This window comes from Oryctolagus cuniculus, chromosome 2 (assembly GCF_964237555.1).
Source record: "Oryctolagus cuniculus chromosome 2, mOryCun1.1, whole genome shotgun sequence".
Taxonomy (NCBI): Eukaryota; Metazoa; Chordata; class Mammalia; order Lagomorpha; family Leporidae; genus Oryctolagus; species Oryctolagus cuniculus.
The window spans coordinates 132946877-132965105 of record NC_091433.1 but is presented as its reverse complement, the minus strand read 5'-3'; the positions used below and the strand labels follow the sequence as shown (position 1 = coordinate 132965105).

The window sequence follows — 18229 nt, the reverse complement described above, 5'->3', positions numbered from 1 at the left end:
ATATATATATATATATACTATTTGTTGAATTCTTTACTTAACACAGAGTTAATCACATGTAATATAATATTAATTGAAAATATATTTTATTAAAAAATAAGAATGGGAATAGGAGAGGGAGGAGGAAGCGGGGTGGGAGAGTGGATAGACTGGGAAGAATCACCATATTCCTAAAGTTGTAATTATGAAATATATCAACTTTGTATTCCTTAAATAAAAGGTTTCTGGGGAAAAAAAGATTCCTGTAATCCATATGGAAGTACCTGGGTTTGATATCCAGCTCTGGGTAGTTACTCCTTGTTTCTTCTAATACAGACCCTGGGAAGCAGCCATGATGGTTTGTATTCCTTAAATAAAAGGATTCTAGGGGGGAAAAAAAGAAAAAAGAAAAAAATCTCAATCTTAGTATCAATATCATCTCTCTCTCTGCTGCTCTGCCTTTCAAGTAGATAAAAAATTAGTAAACATTTTTTAAAAAATCAATGAGATTCAACTTCTCATCCAATAGAATTACTGGACCTCCTTAAACAGAGTTACCGTATGATTCAGCAAGCCTACTTCTAAGTATATAGCCAGGAAACTTGAAAACATGTGGCCATGCAACAACTTGTACATAAATGTTCACAGTAGCATTATTCACAGTAGCCAAAAAGTGACAGCAACTCAAATGTCCATCAGCTGATGAATGAATAAACAGAATATAGTACATCCATACAATGGAATGTTATTCAGTCATAAGAAGACATGAAGTCCTGATATATTTTACAACATGGTGGAACCTTGAAAACACTATGCTAAATCAAAGCAGACAGACACACAAGGCCACACAGTATATGATTCCATTTAGAGGAAATGCCCAGATTAAGCAAATTTCTAGAGACAGAAGAGAAAGTAGTGGTTTCCAGGGGGTAGGAAAAGGAAGGCATGGTGGGTGACTTCTAAAAAATATTTCTGGAGTGATGAAAATGTTCTAGAATTGGAGAGTGGTAATGATGGGACACCCAGATGGTGAACGATGATGAATACTCTTTTGTGTCTCACTTCTTTCATTCGTTATGTGAGATTCATCCTCATTGTTGCATTGTACCAGTAGTTCACTCTTTTTCACTACTGTGTGGTATTACATTCTAAGACCATGTCACAATTTAGGTTTTGTTTTGTTTCATTTTAAGCTTTATCCATTTATTTGAAAGGCAGAGTGATGGAGGCGTGGGAGAGACAAAGAGGAGAAATCCTTCTTCCACTGGTTTAGCCATCTGCAGCAGCAGCCAAGGTTGAACCAGGCTGAAGCCAGGGACCAGGAACTTCATCTGGGAATCCCATGTGGGTGGCAAGAACCCAAGAGCTCAAGCCATCTTCTCTGCCTTCCTAAGTGCATTAGCAGGAACTGGATCAGAAGCAGAGCAGTCAGGACTTAAACCAGCACTCTGGTATGGGATGCACGCATTCCAAGCAGCACCACCATGCCCGTCTCACATTTGTCTCTATAGTAAAAGCCTTTCAATGTGGGAGCCCAAGTTTTTATGGAGCTTGCTGAAGTCTGCAAAAGCTTTGCTGAACCAATTCCCTGTGAATTTTCTGGGGCAGGGGCTATCTTCGTTTTCTTCTCCAGTTTTCTTTCCTTTATCCTCCTCTTCAGCTATGCACTCCTGTTGCACTTTCAACAACTCATGAGTCAAATTCTTCAAGGATCACCTTTAAGAGGTCCTCGAAGGCACCTTCATCCACTCAGGTTCGAGATGTCTGCCATGTCCAGCACAGCCATACTGATTTTGCCTCCTCTTCATCCTTTGAAGTCACAGACAAGCCTCTTGAGCGTTTTCTTCCAGACGCAATCTGGACACTCCTCAGTGATGTCGCTCCAAGCAAGGGCAAGGCCCCCGCTGCAGTCCCGGATGCTGTCATCCTCCCAGAATTGCAGCAGCATCTTCCTCGGTTGTGGTGATAGCTTGAGCAGAGGTCTGCCCCAGGTAGGAGGCCTCAAAAGATGCTCCAACTCTTTAATCCACAGGTTGGATCACAGAGGTGATGTCTGGAGAAAATACCACGGTAGTAGTGGAATGGAGATCACCAGTAGAAGGACGATATATGGGCCATTATCAACAATCAGCAGAATCTCGGAAGGGATGGTATTCTCAAGCAGTGCTACTCCATCTCACTGTCATGGTGATTCAGAAGAGTGTCCTGGAAGGGGATGCAGGCCATCCATGACTTCCCACTGCTACCAGGGTGCACTGGCAGTGTGTGCTCACTGATCCGCTTGAAGGCCCTGGATTCTCACTGTGCAAAGGATCACAAGGAAGTCATTAGTTGCCTACAACAATGCTCCCAAGTTAAAACAGTTATCTTGGCCTTAAAAGCCTTGAAACCTGGCACTGACTTGGCCTCCTTATGGATGGAAGTCCTGGCAGGCACCCGTTCCCAGATAAGAGAGGTTTCATCCATATTGGAGACTTACTGTTGTAGGTAATTTCTCTCTACAATCAGCTTATCCAGAGTTTCCAAAAATTCTACTGCTTCCTTCATGTCAGCACTCACAGACTCACCATTCACTTTTCAAAAAGATTTATTTATTTATTTGAAAGGCAGATTGACAGAGAGGGGGAAAACAGAGAGAAAGGTTTTCCATCTACTGGTTCTTTTCCCAAATGCCTACAACAGCTAAGGCCAGGTCAGGCCGGAACCAGGATCTAAGAATTGCATATGGATCTCCCCCACAGGTAGCCTGGCCCACACACTTGGGCCATCTTCCACTGCCTTCCCAGGTGCATTAGCAGGAATCTGGCTCAGAAGCTGAACAGCTGAACTTGAACTAGCACTCTGATTTGGGATGGCAGCATCACAAGCGGTAACTTAACCAGCTGTACCACGAGGCCAGCCCCTCACAATTCACTTGCACACTGTGGAATGACTAGTGAGTCTTGAATCATTTAAACCGCCCAGCTGGCAGTAAATTCAACATCATAATTGGATGCAACCTTTCTTTCAATGTTACCAACAAATTTTGGCTCTGATCTTCATGGTGAGGAGAAGGATATACTTCTGTGTTCAGTCTTCAGTCCAAGGCATCTGAAGCTTCTCCATATTTGGGAAGGGCCCTTCTTGAATTTTTGTTAATCTTTTTGCCTTCAGTAAAGCAGATCCTATTTATTTATTTATTTGAAAGAGTTACACAGAGAGAGGAGAGGCAGAGAGAGAGAGAGAGAGAGAGAGAGAGGTCTTCCATCCGATGGTTCACTCCCCAGTTGGCCACAACAGCTGGAGCTACACCAATCCAAAGCCAGGAGCCAGGAGCTTATTCCGGGTCTCCCAAACGGGTGCAAAGGTCCAAGGACTTGGGCCATCTTCTACTGCTTTCCCAGGCCATAGCAGAGAGCTGGACATAAGTGAAGTAGCCAAGTCTCGAACCGGCGCCCATATGGGATGCCAGTGCTTCAGGCCAGGGCGTTAACCTGCTGCAGCACAGCTCAAGCAGATCCTTTAATAGCTTCCATCCATTTGTTCTTGTTCTTCAAGATCAAGGCTATTGTGGAATGGAGCACTGACCATCACTGGTTTTCCACCTTTGTAGTCCTGAATCACTTGGTTTTATTTAAGATTTATTTTTATTTGAAAGGCAGAGTTACAGAGAAGCAAAGGCAGAGGCACAAAGAGAGAGAAAGAGAGGTCTTCTATCTGCTGGTTCACTCCCCAAATGGCTGCAGTGGTTGGAGCTGTGCTCATCCAAAACCAGGAGGCAGGAGCTTCTTCCGGGTCTCCCATGCAGGTGCAGGGGCCCAAGGACTTGGGCCATCTTCTATTGCTATCCCAGGCCATAGCAGAGAGCTGGATGGGAAGTGGAGCAGCCAGGACTTGAACTGGCACCCATATGGGATGCCAGCACTGCAGGTGACGGCTTTACCCACTACACTACAGTGCTGGCCCCTCCTTAATCACTTTTAATTTTGTTTCCAGGTCAGTCTCTCAATGTGACCTCTTAGTGGCAACACGAACAGTGGATTTTGTGTGTGTAGGGGCCCTGGTGAACAAAACCACACAAGATCAAATCCAGCACAAGACAAAACAATGAGCTCAAGAGACTCAATGAACACAGGATATCTGAGGCTGCTGCCATCATAAAACAACATATCGCTTTATTTATTTATTTATTTATTTATTTTGGACAGACAGAATGGACAGTGAGAGAGAGAGAGAGAGAGAGAGAGAGAGAGAGAAAGGTCTTCCTTTTCCATTGGTTCACCCCTCAATGGCCGCTGCAGCCGGCGCACTGTGCTGATCAGAAGCCAGGTGCTTCTCTTGGTCTCCCATGTGTGTTCAGGGCCCAAGCACTTGGGCCATCCTCCACTGCACTCCTGGGCCACAGCAGAGAGCTGGACAGGAAGAGGGGCAACCAGGACAGAATCCGGCGCCCCGACTGGGACTAGAACCCGGGGTGCCGGCACCGCAGGTGGAGGATTAGCCTAGTGAGCCGCAGCGCTGGCCTTATGTTGTTTTTTAATAAGTAGAAGGAGCACACTCTAAAATAATGCTTTAAACATAAGTCATCTGTAATATCAAGTTTTACATACTAAACATAATTGTATTTGCTATACTTTTAGATTGGCAGCCCAGTAGTTTGCTCACACCAGCACCACTGCAAACACATGAGAGATGTGTTGCACTACACATTGGGACCACTGAGACACACCAGACAACAGGGAATTTCTCACTCTCTCATCATCTTATGGGGCCACCATGGTTTACGTTGACTCTTGTTGACCAAAACGCCCAGCCTGCTGCCCAAGATTCCAAACTGCTGATGGCACTAGAGAACTGGGAAGTTAAGAACGTAAAGATTGATACTGTAAAGGCTTTACTACATTCCTATTTTTTTGCTATAGACTCTTAAGAGGAAAGCCAGGGAAAGACAAAGATAATGGATTTGTGGTACTGGCCAGTCCTAGAGAAGACTGTGCAGTAAGCTTGAACCCAAGCCCCAACACGGTGCCTTGACTTCAGATTCCATTAGGCCCCGTCTCTTAGCTGAGCTTACTGAGGGGAGGGAATGGCACAGCTGCCCTAGAAGCTTCTAGTCTCCGGACTCCTGAGGTCATTTGCTTTCCCAATAGATAACACCTTGATGACCAGTATTGTCTCAGGGGGTTTTGTTTGGGGGACTTCCAGGTCCATGCAGGGTAATTCCAGGCTCCGGACAGAAAGCTCGGAAGCCTACTTGGCCATCATAGAAATTGTCTGGAGAGTACAGCATTGCTAACCAACCAGAAACTTGGGCACAAGCTGAACATGTACCAGCCCAGATAACCACTGTGGCACCAACCAGCCACTTATCACCTGGCCAGAGGTCAACATGCAGCTGTCCCCATCCTCTCTTCCCCTTGCTCCTGACTCCCTTGTTCTTGTAGCCTCCCCCACAAAAAAAAATCCCCAAAGCACCCCCCTTCGGCAGGGCTGTAGTTGTGAGACATGAGTCTGCTACCTCCTCATCTATCTACAGGTTACACTTTCTCTTTCATTTATCTTCAAACCTCGTCCACATTTTGATTCAGCATGGTTCTTTATTTAATTTTATTTCATTTATTTATTTATTTATTTTTGACAGGCAGAGTTAGACAGAGAGAGAGAGAAAGAGAGAGAGAGAGAGAGAGAGAGAGAGAGAGAGAGAGAGAGAGAAAGGTCTTCCTTTACCTTTGGTTCACCCCCAAGTGGCTGCTATGGCCGGTGCGTTGCGGCAGGCACACTGTGCTGATCTAAAGCCAGGAGCCAGGTGCTTCTCCTGGTCTCCCATGCAGGTGCAGGGCCTAAGGACTTGGGCCTTCCTCCACTGCACTCCCAGGCCACAGCAGAGAGCTGGACAGGAAGAGGAAAAACCAGGACAGAATCTGGTGCCCCAACTAGGACTAGAATCCGGGGTGCTGGCGCCGCAGGTGGAGGATTAGCCTAGTGAGCCGCGGCAGATTCCCCGTGATTGACAATGGCATCAGTGACAACGACTGGGCTTTTGGTAACAAGCCAGACCTTTAAGAACTTTCCTAGCCCATGCCCTTCTCTTCTGTAGAGTATCTTATTTCCTCTGTCTCCTCTCTCTCCCCAAACCTTGCCTCAGCACCAAGTGCCCTGGGCCCTCACTGATGCTTCAACCGATCTGTCTCAGGAAGTGTCTAAATTCTGGGACTGCCCAGATCCCCACAGTGCTTGCCCTGGGGGCTTGGCTTCCTACCAGATGACAGGCAAGCTAAGGAACCTTAGACCACCTGTGGGATCTCTTCCTCCTAGGACATTTTAACAGGGGTCTGTAGTCAAGAAAGCTCAAGTTAAAAGGAGTTGTTTTGATGGTAGGAAAACCTGGCTTAGGAAATGCTTCCCTGGGAAGCACAGGCCTGTGTGTCGAGCTAGGTGGGGCACAGTTCAGCGTGTTCTGCATTTCACAGCAGATGTTTGGTTTGGAGAGTTTCTTGTTTATTTGGCTTCTAGACTCCCCCTCTCTCCCCGGGACTCTGCTGTTGGAAGACAGAACTCATCCATCACTTCCTTGAATGTTAAGCTCCTGCTGTGTGACCCCAGGAGAACCTCGCTTCCTATCTACATAACAGAAGCAAGGATCTCCTTCCTTTATCCCCATTTCCTGGACAAAAGCTTAGATGGGTGGGCAGATTGTGTCCCAGCAGGTCAGGTTCCCAAAGAAGGCCGCTATTGGAAGAAAAACTGTAACATAAACATTACTATTCCCTGGATGTTGGTCATCCCCCTTCCTAATTCTCTTTCCTAGAGTCTCTCAAGAGATTTTTTTTTTTTTTAAGTGATTGTTGCAAGGTGTCTGACGCGTAAAAAATCTTCCCAGGCAGACGAATCAATTAATTCACAGGCTTTTATTGGGATTCTGCTCCTGGGCGAGGTTCCACGGCCCTAACAGAGCAACGGGGTGGGGGGTGGGGTGTCGCGAGTCAGAGATTGGGAGAACTCCTTTTATAGATTCAGGGCATGGGGGTTAAAGGTTGAGGTGGGCCTGATCCTCATTGGTTGACCTTTAGGCACCGCGGGGGACCTTGACAAGGACTTTCCATTCCCGGAAGTATAGGCCTTCCCTCAAGTATAGGCCTTCCCTCCTTGTGGATCCCAAAGCTATCAATTGTATTTACTAGAAAAGTAGAGAGAGGGGCAGGAGTAGCGGGTTAAGCTGTCCCTTGGGACATCCACATCCCATCTTGAGAGCCAGTTTGAGTCTTGACTACTGCACTTCTGATCTAGCTTCCTGCCAATGCTGCTGGGAAAGCAGTGGAAGATGGCCAAACTACTTGGGCCACTACCACCCACAAGGGAGTCCAAGATGTTGGTCCTGGCCCCCAACTTTGGCCTTGCCCAGCCCTGAGTGTTGCACATATGAGTGAACCAGCAGATGGGAGATTAATCTCTGTCATTTTTTATAAAGATTTACTTTAAAGGCAGTGTCTTTTTTTTTTTTTAAAGAGCTATTTATTTTTATTTGAAAGGCAGAGTTACAGAAAGGCAGAGAGAGAGAGAGAGAGAGAGAGAGAGAGAAATAAGTCTTCCATCCATTGGTTCACTCCCCAAATGGTGGCAACAGCCAGAAATGAGCTAAGTTGAAGCCAGGAGCTTCTTCCGGGTCTCGTGGGTGCGGGGGCCCAAGGACTTGGGCCATCTTCTACTGCCCTCCCAGGCCATAGCAGAGAGCTGAATCAGAAGTGGAGCAGCTGGGTCTCCTACAGGCGCCCATATGGGATGCCAGCACTGCAGGCGGCGGCTTTACCCGCTACACCACAGCGCCGGCCCCTGGCAGTGTCTATTTTTTTAGTGTGCCAAACCACCTACACCTCTTCAGAGATTCTTGAGACTAGGGACATAATTCACCAGAGGGGAGCTTTCTCTTTCTGATACTGTACGCGCTGTGTTTGGGAACTGCTTCATCAGAGCTTGAGGGGGTCAGAGTGTCACTCCGGCTCAGACGTGTGGAAATTACCTGCACTGACCCTGCCGCACTTGCCTTCGGCTCCAGAGTTCTGCGTCTGCTGCTTCCTCCGCCTGGAATCTCCTCCTCTCCTCCCCGTCGTGGGCCGCTACATATCCATTCCTTCAGGATGCTCCATTGTAGGGCTCCCCTGCCGGTCCCCATCTGCACTTTCCCGCTCACAGTTTCTAGTTCTTAAAGGTCTAGTCAATTGCCCATCTTTACAGTGGGCAATAAGCTTGATCGCCACTGCAGTTCCCATGGGCCAGGCCTCCTAAGCGGTGGTGCAGGTGGGCAGGTAAACAGAGGCTCCGCACTGTTACCCTGCCACGCTCCTTCCGGTTTGGGCAGCGCTCCCTCCCCCAGCAGCTGAGTGGTGGGGAGAACATTTCCGGAGAGCGTCATTTCCGCTCAGTTCGGGACTGACTTCCTGTCCGCGGGACTTGGCTGTTGGCAAGCGGGGTTGAGCCAGAATTGTACTCCCTGCTTTCAAGGGACTTTCCATCTTTCTGAGGACAGAACCAATGTGAGTCACCTCCCCGCGCCACTGCAGCGGCCCCAGATCCCTCGCCCTCGCTGTAGCAGTGCCCTGGTGACGGGTGTCACGCAGGCTTCTCCAACTGTACACAGCTGAAGGTTCACGCGCTCAAGGGTCCAGTGTGTCCGTGAAACTTCAAGGCGGTCAGGGCAGCTGAAGCCAAGGGCACTGGGGACAAGGAGCAGGGGTGGCCGTGGACGGGGAGGAGGCTGGGAGGGCATGAGATCTTGGGCACATGCAGAGCCATTTATCAAGACCACAGACAGCAGCCACAGGAGGGCTGAGCAGGTTTTTAAAGCATTCAGCATCCCTGTAACTCTATCTTTCGAATAAATAAGTCTTTATTTGGAAGAGTTAGAAGAAAGAAATCTTCCATCTGATGGTTTACTCCCCATATGGCTGCACCGGCCAGGGCTAGGCCAGGTTGAAGCCAGAAACCTGGAATGCCATCTGGGTCTCCCCATGTGGGTGGCAGGGGCCTAAGCATTTGGGCCATCATCTGCTGCTTTCCCAGGAGCATTGGCAAGAAGCTGGATCGGAAGTGGAGCAGCTGGGACTTGAACTTAACCTACTGCATCACAACGCCAGCCTCTAAAATATTCTTGCTGCATTGTGGACAATTGACCAGAGGACAGTTGACCACTGGAGGCAGGAAGTCCAGTTGGCATTGAGAGCTCTCAATCTGTTTGCACCTGGGGAGCCCTAAGGAATGACCAGGAGCAGGGCCAGGATAGCACTTTTGTTTCTCCCCACTCCCCAGTGATTCTCCTGCGCAGGCAGGTGGAGAACCACTGCCCTGGAGGTGCAGGGGTGCTTGCTGTGGCTGGAGAACCCAGGGATTTGGCAGGGGAGCCAGGAGGAACACCAGGGAAGAGCTGAGCTCCCCGCCCCAGAGGGTAACATCCATGTTTCTCTGATTCACACCAAGTTTGGTGCTACTGATTTTTTTAATTGGAGGTCATTCCCAGTATTAAAAATACTTAAAATTCACACAAAATATGCTCATTTCTACTTCTCTTAAGAAAGTTGAAAGGCACGGCCAACCTGGATCTGTGTGCCAGCTGCCCTCTATGGACCTAGTGTGTGCTCTCCAGGCTGCCACAGCGGAAACACGTATCAATTCCCCCTGTCCCAGCCAAGTGCCAGCTGCTGTTTTTCACCTTGTACCCGGCCAGCTGGCTCATTCAAGTTAGTTCCCTAGTCCCTGTTCAGATGGGAGTTTGGAAGTCAAGGGCTAGAATCTGCAGTAGACCTGTTAGGGTTTTGTGGTGCTGTGTGTGTGTGTGTGTGTGAACGCTTGAGACACACAAAACTGCCTCAGGTTTTCCCACAGAACATGAATGCCATCAAGTTGCTGATGCTAACAGATTACTCTGAAAGATGTGGTTAAGACACACACACACACACACACACACACACACATATATATATATATAGGCATCCTGTATAAGAGTGCATGGGCTTGATGCCTGGCTCCGGCTCCCGATTCCAGCTTCCAGTATAGGCCCTGGGAGGCAGCAGCTGATGGTTCAAGTAATGAGTCACAGCCACCCACATGGGAGACGTGGATTGAGTTCCCAGCCCCAACCCTTGCCAGAATTTTTGGAGTGAACCAGCAGCTAGAAGCTCTGTCCATCTCTCATTCTCTCTGCCTCTTGAATAAATAAATAATACAAAAATAAAATATTACTCTTATCGTGTAATTCCAAGGAAGAACTGCTTCACTAGGCATGAGGACAAATCAAGACCCCCTCCAGTCTCCTCCAGCTCTTCTACAGGAAAATCTTTATTTGCAGTCCTGTAAGCAGTTTTTAGTAAGAATGGGTATTCTCACCAGTGATTGTCAGAAATAACAGGCAAGATAGCAAGACAGGTTGAGAATCAGATTGGGTCAGAAAGAGGAGGATATGCATTTGAATCTCAACGAATCTGGCACTGGTTGCTTGACCCTTGGCAGACTCCCAGAAATAAGAGCTCAGACCTGCCTACCTACCTCACGATCATTATGAAGCTCAAATAAAAATGGATCAATGCTTTCTAAGCTGCAGAGGGATTCACAGATGTACAATATGATTATCATTATTCGCTTGTTTACCAGACCCACACCCAGTGCTATGGTGTATGTGTTTGGCTTGTACTCAGCTTAGGGATGTAAAAATGAATGAGATGAGCCCTAAGGGACTATGGTCTACTGGAAGTAGCAGTGATATGAAAGAGTGCTTTTAGGCAATAAACTCAAAGAATTAAGAAATAGACTCCAACACAGCCTGGCATGCCAGCATTCATGGAATTATTCAGGATAGTCCAAAAATCGAAACAACCCAGCTGTCGTCGGTGGATGAATGTGTAATCAAAATATGGTGTGTATGTGCAATAGAATATTACTCAATAGAATATTACTCAGCCATGAAAAATAATAAGATTCTGACACGTGCTGCAACATGGATGGATCTTAGGAACACCGGGCTGAGTGAAGTAAGCCAGACACAAAAGAACAAGTATTAAATGACTCTACTCACATAAAATACCTAGAATAGGAAAATTCATAAAGACAGAAAGTAGATCAGAGGTTAACCAGTAGCGAGGGGTAGGTAGGAAAGGAGATCTAACTAATGAGGACAGAGTTTTCTATTTAAGGTGATGAAAAATTTTGGAAATAATGGTGATAGCTATTAAGAATCTAATTGATGCCACTGAGTCATATACTTAAAATCAGTTAAAATGGCAAATTTTATGCTATATTCTTAATAAAGATATTTTTAAAAATTGTTTAGACTTCGGCCGGCGCCGCGGCTCACTAGGCTAATCCTCCGCCTAGCGGCGCCGGCACACCGGGTTCTAGTCCCGGTCGGGGCGCCGGATTCTGTCCCGGTTGTCCCTCTTCCAAGCCAGCCCTCTGCTGTGGCCAGGGAGTGCAGTGGAGGATGGCCCAGGTGCTTGGGCCCTGCACCCCATGGGAGACCAGGAGAAGCACCTGGCTCCTGGCTCCTGCCATCGGATCAGTGCGGTGCGCCGGCCGCAGCGCGCTGGCCGCGGCAGCCATTGGAGGGTGAACCAACGGCAAAGGAAGACCTTTCTCTCTGTCTCTCTCTCTCACTGTCCACTCTGCCTGTCAAAAAAAAAAAAAAATTGTTTAGACTTCAAGTCAAGACACTAGAAAAAGAACAGAATAAAATCAAAAGTATAATAATAAAGATAAAACTAATGTGAATGAAGTAGAAAACAAACAGTGGAGAAATTCAACACAGCAGAAGCTGACTCAGGGAAGGAGAAAGTGTGCATGAGTACGTTTGCAGAAATCATGATCAACTGTGAGAAGCGCTGGAAGAGGTGTACTCAAGAGTGCTATGAAGAAGCTGTCACTGCGGAAGGAGGCAGGAGAGGGCTTCAAAGAGACAGGCTCTTAACCTGAACACTGGGGAGCAGAGCATAGGCGTTTGCTGGGGGCACAGAGGGCAGGGGAGCGGCCAGGCAGAGTCTGGTTGTAGTCCTTTTGTATCTTCCTCCTGGCCCTGTGTCTCAAACTAGCTGCTTAAGAAATGCTTGCTGTGGGTGGATGTGCGGCCCATCCAGTATCAATGTGCCATCCAATATCAACATTTGCATCCAATATCAATGTGCCTGGGTTTGAGACCCAGCTCTGCTTCCGACTGTAGCTTCTTGCTAATGTGCACCCCCGAAGGCGGCGGGTGCTGGCTCAGGAAGTCAGGTCCCTGCCACCCACCTGGGAGACCCAGACTGCATCATGCTGGCTCCTGACTTCAGCCTGGCCCAGCTCTGGCTGTTATGGACATTTAGGGGAGTGAACTAGCAGATGGGAGAGCTCTCTCTTTCTCAATAAAAAAAAAAAAAAAGAAAATGTTTGCTAAATAATAATCATCATCTGTGTCTTAGTGCTACACTGTGTCTTTTGTTTGTGGCTTTTTTAAAAAAGATAGATAGATTGATAGATTGATTGATTGATTGATTTGAAAGTCAAAGTTACACAGAGAGAGGAGAGGCAGAGAGAGAAAGGAGAGAGAGAGAGAGAGGTCTTCTATCTGCTGATTCACTCCCCAGTTGGCTGCAACGGTCCAGAGCCAGGAGCTAGGAGCTTCTTCCAGGTTTCCCACATGGGTGCAGGGGCCCAAGCACTTGGGCCATCTTTTTACTGCTTTCCCAGGCCATAATAGAGTGCTGGATGGAAAGAGGAGCAGCCAGGACTAGAACCAGCACCCATATGGGATGCCAGCACAGCAGGCCAGGGCATTAACCCACTGCACCACAGCGCTGCCCCTTTTTGTGGCTTTTAATGTATGACATTTCTTAAGCTCCTTCCCTATGACTTTGGATTTGTCCAATTCCATGTTGTAATCTTTCATGACAAAACAGTATGGCCCTATTTTCCTAACAACACTACGTGTGATGCCTTGACCCCCTCTCTCCACTCAATAACTGGGCCTAGATAAAAGCTTGGTGCCTGTTGAAAAGAAAACTGAATTTTATTATATTTTATTTATTTGAAAGGCACAATGACAAAGAAGGAGAGACAGAGAGAAAAAGAGATGTTCTATCTGCTGGTCCATTCCCCAAATGGCCACAGTGGCCAGGACTGGGCCTGGCTGAAGCCCAGAGCCTGGGATTCCATGTGGGTCTCCCACATGGGTGGCAGGAGCCCAAGCACTTGGGACATCAACCACTGCCCTTCCAGGGAATTGGTAGGGAGCTGGGTCGGAAGCAGAGCAGCCGGGACTGGAACCGGAGCTCCAAAGTGGGATGCCAGCACTGCAGGCAGTGGCTTAGCTCCCTATGCCACAGTGATAGCCCCACGGTGGGATACATGTGAGGGTGGGGTGTGCCCATCCTGTGCTGTGTCTTTAGGTGTCAGTGTTTGCTGTGGGAAAATGAGGTGCCAGGAGAGGATACTCCTGCACACAGCAGCACACAGTTGTGCGTGTTTCTACTGCACAAGAGTTCCCAGCGCCTATCCTCTGCATTCCAAGCTGTGCATCCTTCTAACTGGCACCTGAAAGAAAGAGAAAAAAAAAAAGCGCGAGTGTGTGTGTGCACACGCGCAAAGCTCCTTCCTTTTCTGGGCTGGCCCTATGGTTGCCTCTCCTGCCACTAGATGGAAACCTTTCCCTGTTCCTGGAAACAAACTTGGCTAAGGCCTGAACTGCGGACACAAGGTGGAAGCAGGGGCTGCTTTTGTGGAAAGGTTAGTGGATCCCAGAATCTTTTTCGATTTGGAAATGCCTTATCATCTCGTCGTGTAATTCTTTCATAAAGATTTATTTATTTCTTTGAAAGGCAGAATTAGAGAGAGAGAGAGAGAGTTAGAGTGCAAGATCCTCTATCTGCTGGTTCACTCCCCAGGTACCTGCAACAGCCATGCAGCTGTGTCTGGGTCAGGTTGAAGCCAGGAGCCAGAAACTCCATCCTGGTCTCCTATATGGCTGGCAGGGGCCCAAGGACTTGGGTTATCTGCCGCTGCCTTCCCAGGTGCATTAGCAGGGTGCTGGGTTGGAAACAGGGCAGCCAGGTCACGAATCTGTATTCTGATATGGGATACTCGTATTGCAGGCCTTGGCTTAACCCACTATACCACAACACCCACCCCTCTTCTTCTTCTTCTTTTTTTTTTTTTTTACAGGCAGAGTGGACAGTGAGAGAGAGAGACAGAGAGAAAGGTCTTCCTTTTGCCGTTGGTTCACCCTCCAATGGCCGCCGCGGCTGGCACGCTGTGGCCAGGCGCACCGCGCTGATTTGATGGCAGGAGCCAGGTACTTCTCCTGGTCTCCCATGGGGTGCAGGGCCCAAGCACTTGGGCCATCCTCCACTGCACTCCCGGGCCACAGCAGAGAGCTGGCCTGGAAGAGGGGCAACTGGGACAGAATCTGGTGCCCCAACCGGGTCTAGAACCCAGTGTGCCGGCGCCGCACAAGAGGCTAATTCCAACCCTAAGTTATTCGTGGGTTTGTGTTGTGCCTTTTGCTGGTAAAATCAAGCAATCGTTTACTTTGAAGAAAGGGCATTTTAAAGAAACAGCTCATTTTTTAAAACGATTTTATTTATTTATTTATTTAAGAGGTAGAGTTACAGACAGAGAGAGGGAGAGACAGAGAGAAAGGTCTTCCATCTGCTGGTTTATTCCCCAAATAGCCACCATGGCTGGAGCTGAGCCAATCCGAAGCCAGGAGCTAGAAGCATCATTGGGGTCTCTCATGCGGGTACTGAGGCCCAAGCATTTAGGCCATTTTCCACTGCTTCGGCCATAGCAGAGAGCTGGATCAGAAGAGGAGCAGCCAGGTCTTGAACCAGTGCCCATTTGGGATGTTGGTACTGCAGGTGGAGGCTCAGCCCACTATGCCACAGCACCACCCCCAAGAACCAGCTCATTTTACCTTGCATTTTTGTAAAATGATTTTCTTCCACATTTGTAAATGTAGGAAATGCTCTAAAACATGTTGAGTGACTACTTCATGATTTGGCTCTTGTGATGTTCTTTTTCCATACAGTTGCTGGTCTGCAGCTAAGAAAATTTTCAAAACTTGGGGCTGGCATTGTGGCATAGCTGGTAAAGTCACTGCCTGCAGTACCAGCATCCCATATGGGCATCAGTTTATGTCCTGCTGCTCCACTTCCCATCCAACTCTGCTAATCTGCTTTGGAAAAGCAGTAGAAGATGGCACAAGTGCTTGGGTCCCTGCACCCACATGGGAGACCTGAATGAAACTTTTGGCTCCTGGCTTTGGCCTGGCTTAGTACTGGCTGTTGCAGCCATTTGGGGAGTGAACCAGTGGATGGAAGACCTGTGTGTGTGTGTGTGTGTGTGTGTCCCTCTCTGTAACTCTGACTTTCAAATAAATCTTTTCAAAGTTATCAAAACTGTTCAGTGGGACCAATTATTTATTTATTTCTAAAGATTTATTTATTTATTTGAAAGTCAGAGTTACACAGAGAGAAGAGAGGTAGAGAGTGAGTGAAAGAGAGAGACAGAGAGAGAGAAAGAAAGGTCTTCCATCCACTGGTTCACTCCCCAATTGACTGCAATGGCTGGAGCTGCACCGATCCAATTCTAGGTCTCCCATGCCAGTGCAGGGGCCCAAGGACTTGGGCCTTCTTCTACTACTTTCCCAGTCCATAGCAGAGAGCTGGATCGGAAGTGGAGCAGCCAGGACTTGAATCAGCACCCATATGGGATGCCGGCACTGCAGGCAGCAGCTTTACCCGCTACCCAACAGTGCCAGCCCCAATTATTTATTTTGAAAGCGACCTTTCCTGAAGAACCATGCTTTGGCCCAGGAGTGGGTTCATTCATCAGCTTGCAATGGCTGTGCCTTTATACTGTGCTGGACAAATGCAGTGATTTGCTTTGCTTCCTATCCAGCTTCCTGCTAACGCACAGGCTAGGAGGAAGCAGATGGTGACACCAATACTTGGGTCCCTGCCACCCAGGTGGAGAGACCTAGATGAAGTTCCAGGCTTCTGCATGAGCCCGGCCCAGCCCTGGCTCTTGTGGGCATTTGGAGAGTGAACCAGTAGATGGAACTACTCTCTCTCACTGTCACTTTGCCTTTCAAATAAATAAATTATAAATTATAAAATAAATACACTAAAAAAAATCCAGGTGATTTGTTTAAGAGTGTTTCACAAAGTTCATAGAATAAAAGTTTTGAAAAAAGTTTTTTAAGCAGATGAACTTCACCTGATTTTGAATTTTCCATAAACAGAGCCATGCGAGAGGAACAGATCTATGTGTGGTTGTCATCATCTCAGCGCTTTATTTGAGACAGACCTGCATATACGTTGTTGTATATACTTGTAGTCTGATATTTCTCCTGCTGGATAGAACCATAATTTACTTCTTAATTTCACTACAGATGGACACATAAATTGTTTCCACTTGTTGGTATTACATATAATGCTGCTGTAAAAATTTAGAAAATGTCTTTTTTTTTTAAATTTTTTTTTTGACAGGCAGAGTGGACAGTCAGAGAGAGAGACAGAGAGAGAAAGTTCTTCCTTTGCTGTTGGTTCACCCTCCAATGGCCGCTGCAGCCGGCGTACCGCACTGATCCGATGGCAGGAGCCAGGTGCTTCTCCTGGTCTCCCATGGGGTGCAGGGCCCAAGCACTTGGGCCATCCTCCACTGCACTCCCTGGCCACAGCAGAGAGCTGGCCTGGAAGAGGGGCAACCGGGACAGAATCCGGAGCCCCCCAAAAATGTCTTTTATTTTTTAAAAGAAAAAAAAGTCTATTTGAAAGAGGAAGAGAGCCGGCACCGCCATGGCTCACTAGGCTAATCCTCCGCCTGCGGCGCCGGCACCCAGGGTTCTAGTCCTGGTCAGGGCGCCGGATTCTGTCCTGGTTGCTCCTCTTCCAGTCCAGTTCTCTGCTGTGGCCCGAGAGTGTGGAGGATGGCCCAAGTGCTTGGGGCCTGTACCCACATGGGAGACCAGGAGGAGCACCTGACTCCTGGCTTCGGATCAGCGTGGCACGCTGGCCATAGTGGCCATTTGGGGGGTGAACCAAGGGAGGGAAGACCTTTCTCTCTCTCTCTCTCTCTCTCTCTCACTGTCTAACTCTGCCTGTCAAAAAAAAGGGGTGGGGGGGGTGGAGAGAGACAAAGAGACAGAGAAACAGAGACAGCTCCCACCCTCAAATGCTCACAATGGCCAGGACTGGGCCCAGCCGAAGCCAGGATTCACAGGGAACTCAGTCTGGTCTCCCGTGTGGGTGGCAGGGACCCAACTACTTCAACTTGACCTGCTACCTCCAAGAGTGCACATTAGCAAGAAACTGGAATTGAGAACAAAACCAGAACTTGAACCCAGGCACTGTGATGTGGTGTGCAGGTATCCCAAGAGGTGTCTTAACTGCTGGGCCAAATGCCTGCCCTGGAAAGATCTTTTGAATATTAAGGATACATTGCTGGGTCGTAAGGAACACATTTGTTCAGCTTAAAGTGATGCTGCCACACTGTTTCCCAACATAGTTGTGGCAACTTTTGCTCCCACCAGCAGTGTGTAAGAGTAACAGTTGCTTCAATGTGACATTTGGTGTAACTCATCTTTTCTTTCATTCTGCTGTATGCAGTGGGATCTCACCAGGGCTTCATTTGCATTTCTTTGATGACTAATAAAGTTGAGCATTGTCACATTGGATATTTGTATATCTTCTTTGCAAACTGTTTAAGCCTTTTGTGAATTTTCTGCAAAATATGTGAATAGGCATTAAACAAAAAAATTTAATTTTTCTTTTTTTAATTTTTAAATAACTTGAGACTTTAGCAGAAACAATGCCAAAAAATCCCAATTTCCTTCATACAACTTGATAGTTTGATATCTTACACAGCTGTAGCTGATTATCAAAATAAGAAACCTTAACATTGGTACTTGTCTCAGATTTACTAAAATTTCATTACGTTTCTCACTAATGGCTTTTTCTGGACCAGGGTTCAATCCAGGGTCACACATTGTATTTAATTGTCACGCCCTTGAACCTCCATTGCCCTGAGATTATTCCTGAGACTTTTTGCTTCAGTATATTAACACTTTGGAAGAGTACTGGTCCGTGATTTTGTAAAATTTCCTGAATCTTTATTAGTGTAAGGTACACTCTCCGATTGAATTTAGGGACAGGCGCTGTGGCAGAAAGGTTAAGACACTACTTAGAATGCCTGCATTCCATACCAGGGTGCCTGTTTGAGTCCCTACTGTTTCCAATCCAGTGTCCTACTAATGCAC

The 18229-nt window shown here is 47.5% G+C and overlaps 2 protein-coding genes across 2 annotated transcripts in view; one reads left to right on the top strand and one right to left on the bottom strand.

The window, feature by feature from the left end:
• Window positions 1-8298, bottom strand: part of AAK1 (AP2 associated kinase 1) — a 252751-nt gene extending 244453 nt beyond the window's left edge. The window contains exons 1-2 of the mRNA XM_070068958.1: window positions 7976-8298; window positions 264-363 (exon numbers count right to left, since the gene is read on the bottom strand). The gene's annotated coding sequence lies outside the window, so the exon portion shown is untranslated. The remainder of the gene's footprint in view (window positions 1-263; window positions 364-7975) is intronic.
• An 82-nt stretch (window positions 8299-8380) lies between these two features.
• The window catches only part of ANXA4 (annexin A4), a 103400-nt gene continuing 93551 nt past the window's right edge, over window positions 8381-18229 (top strand). Inside the window, exon 1 of the mRNA XM_051842825.2 lies at window positions 8381-8489. The gene's annotated coding sequence lies outside the window, so the exon portion shown is untranslated. The remainder of the gene's footprint in view (window positions 8490-18229) is intronic.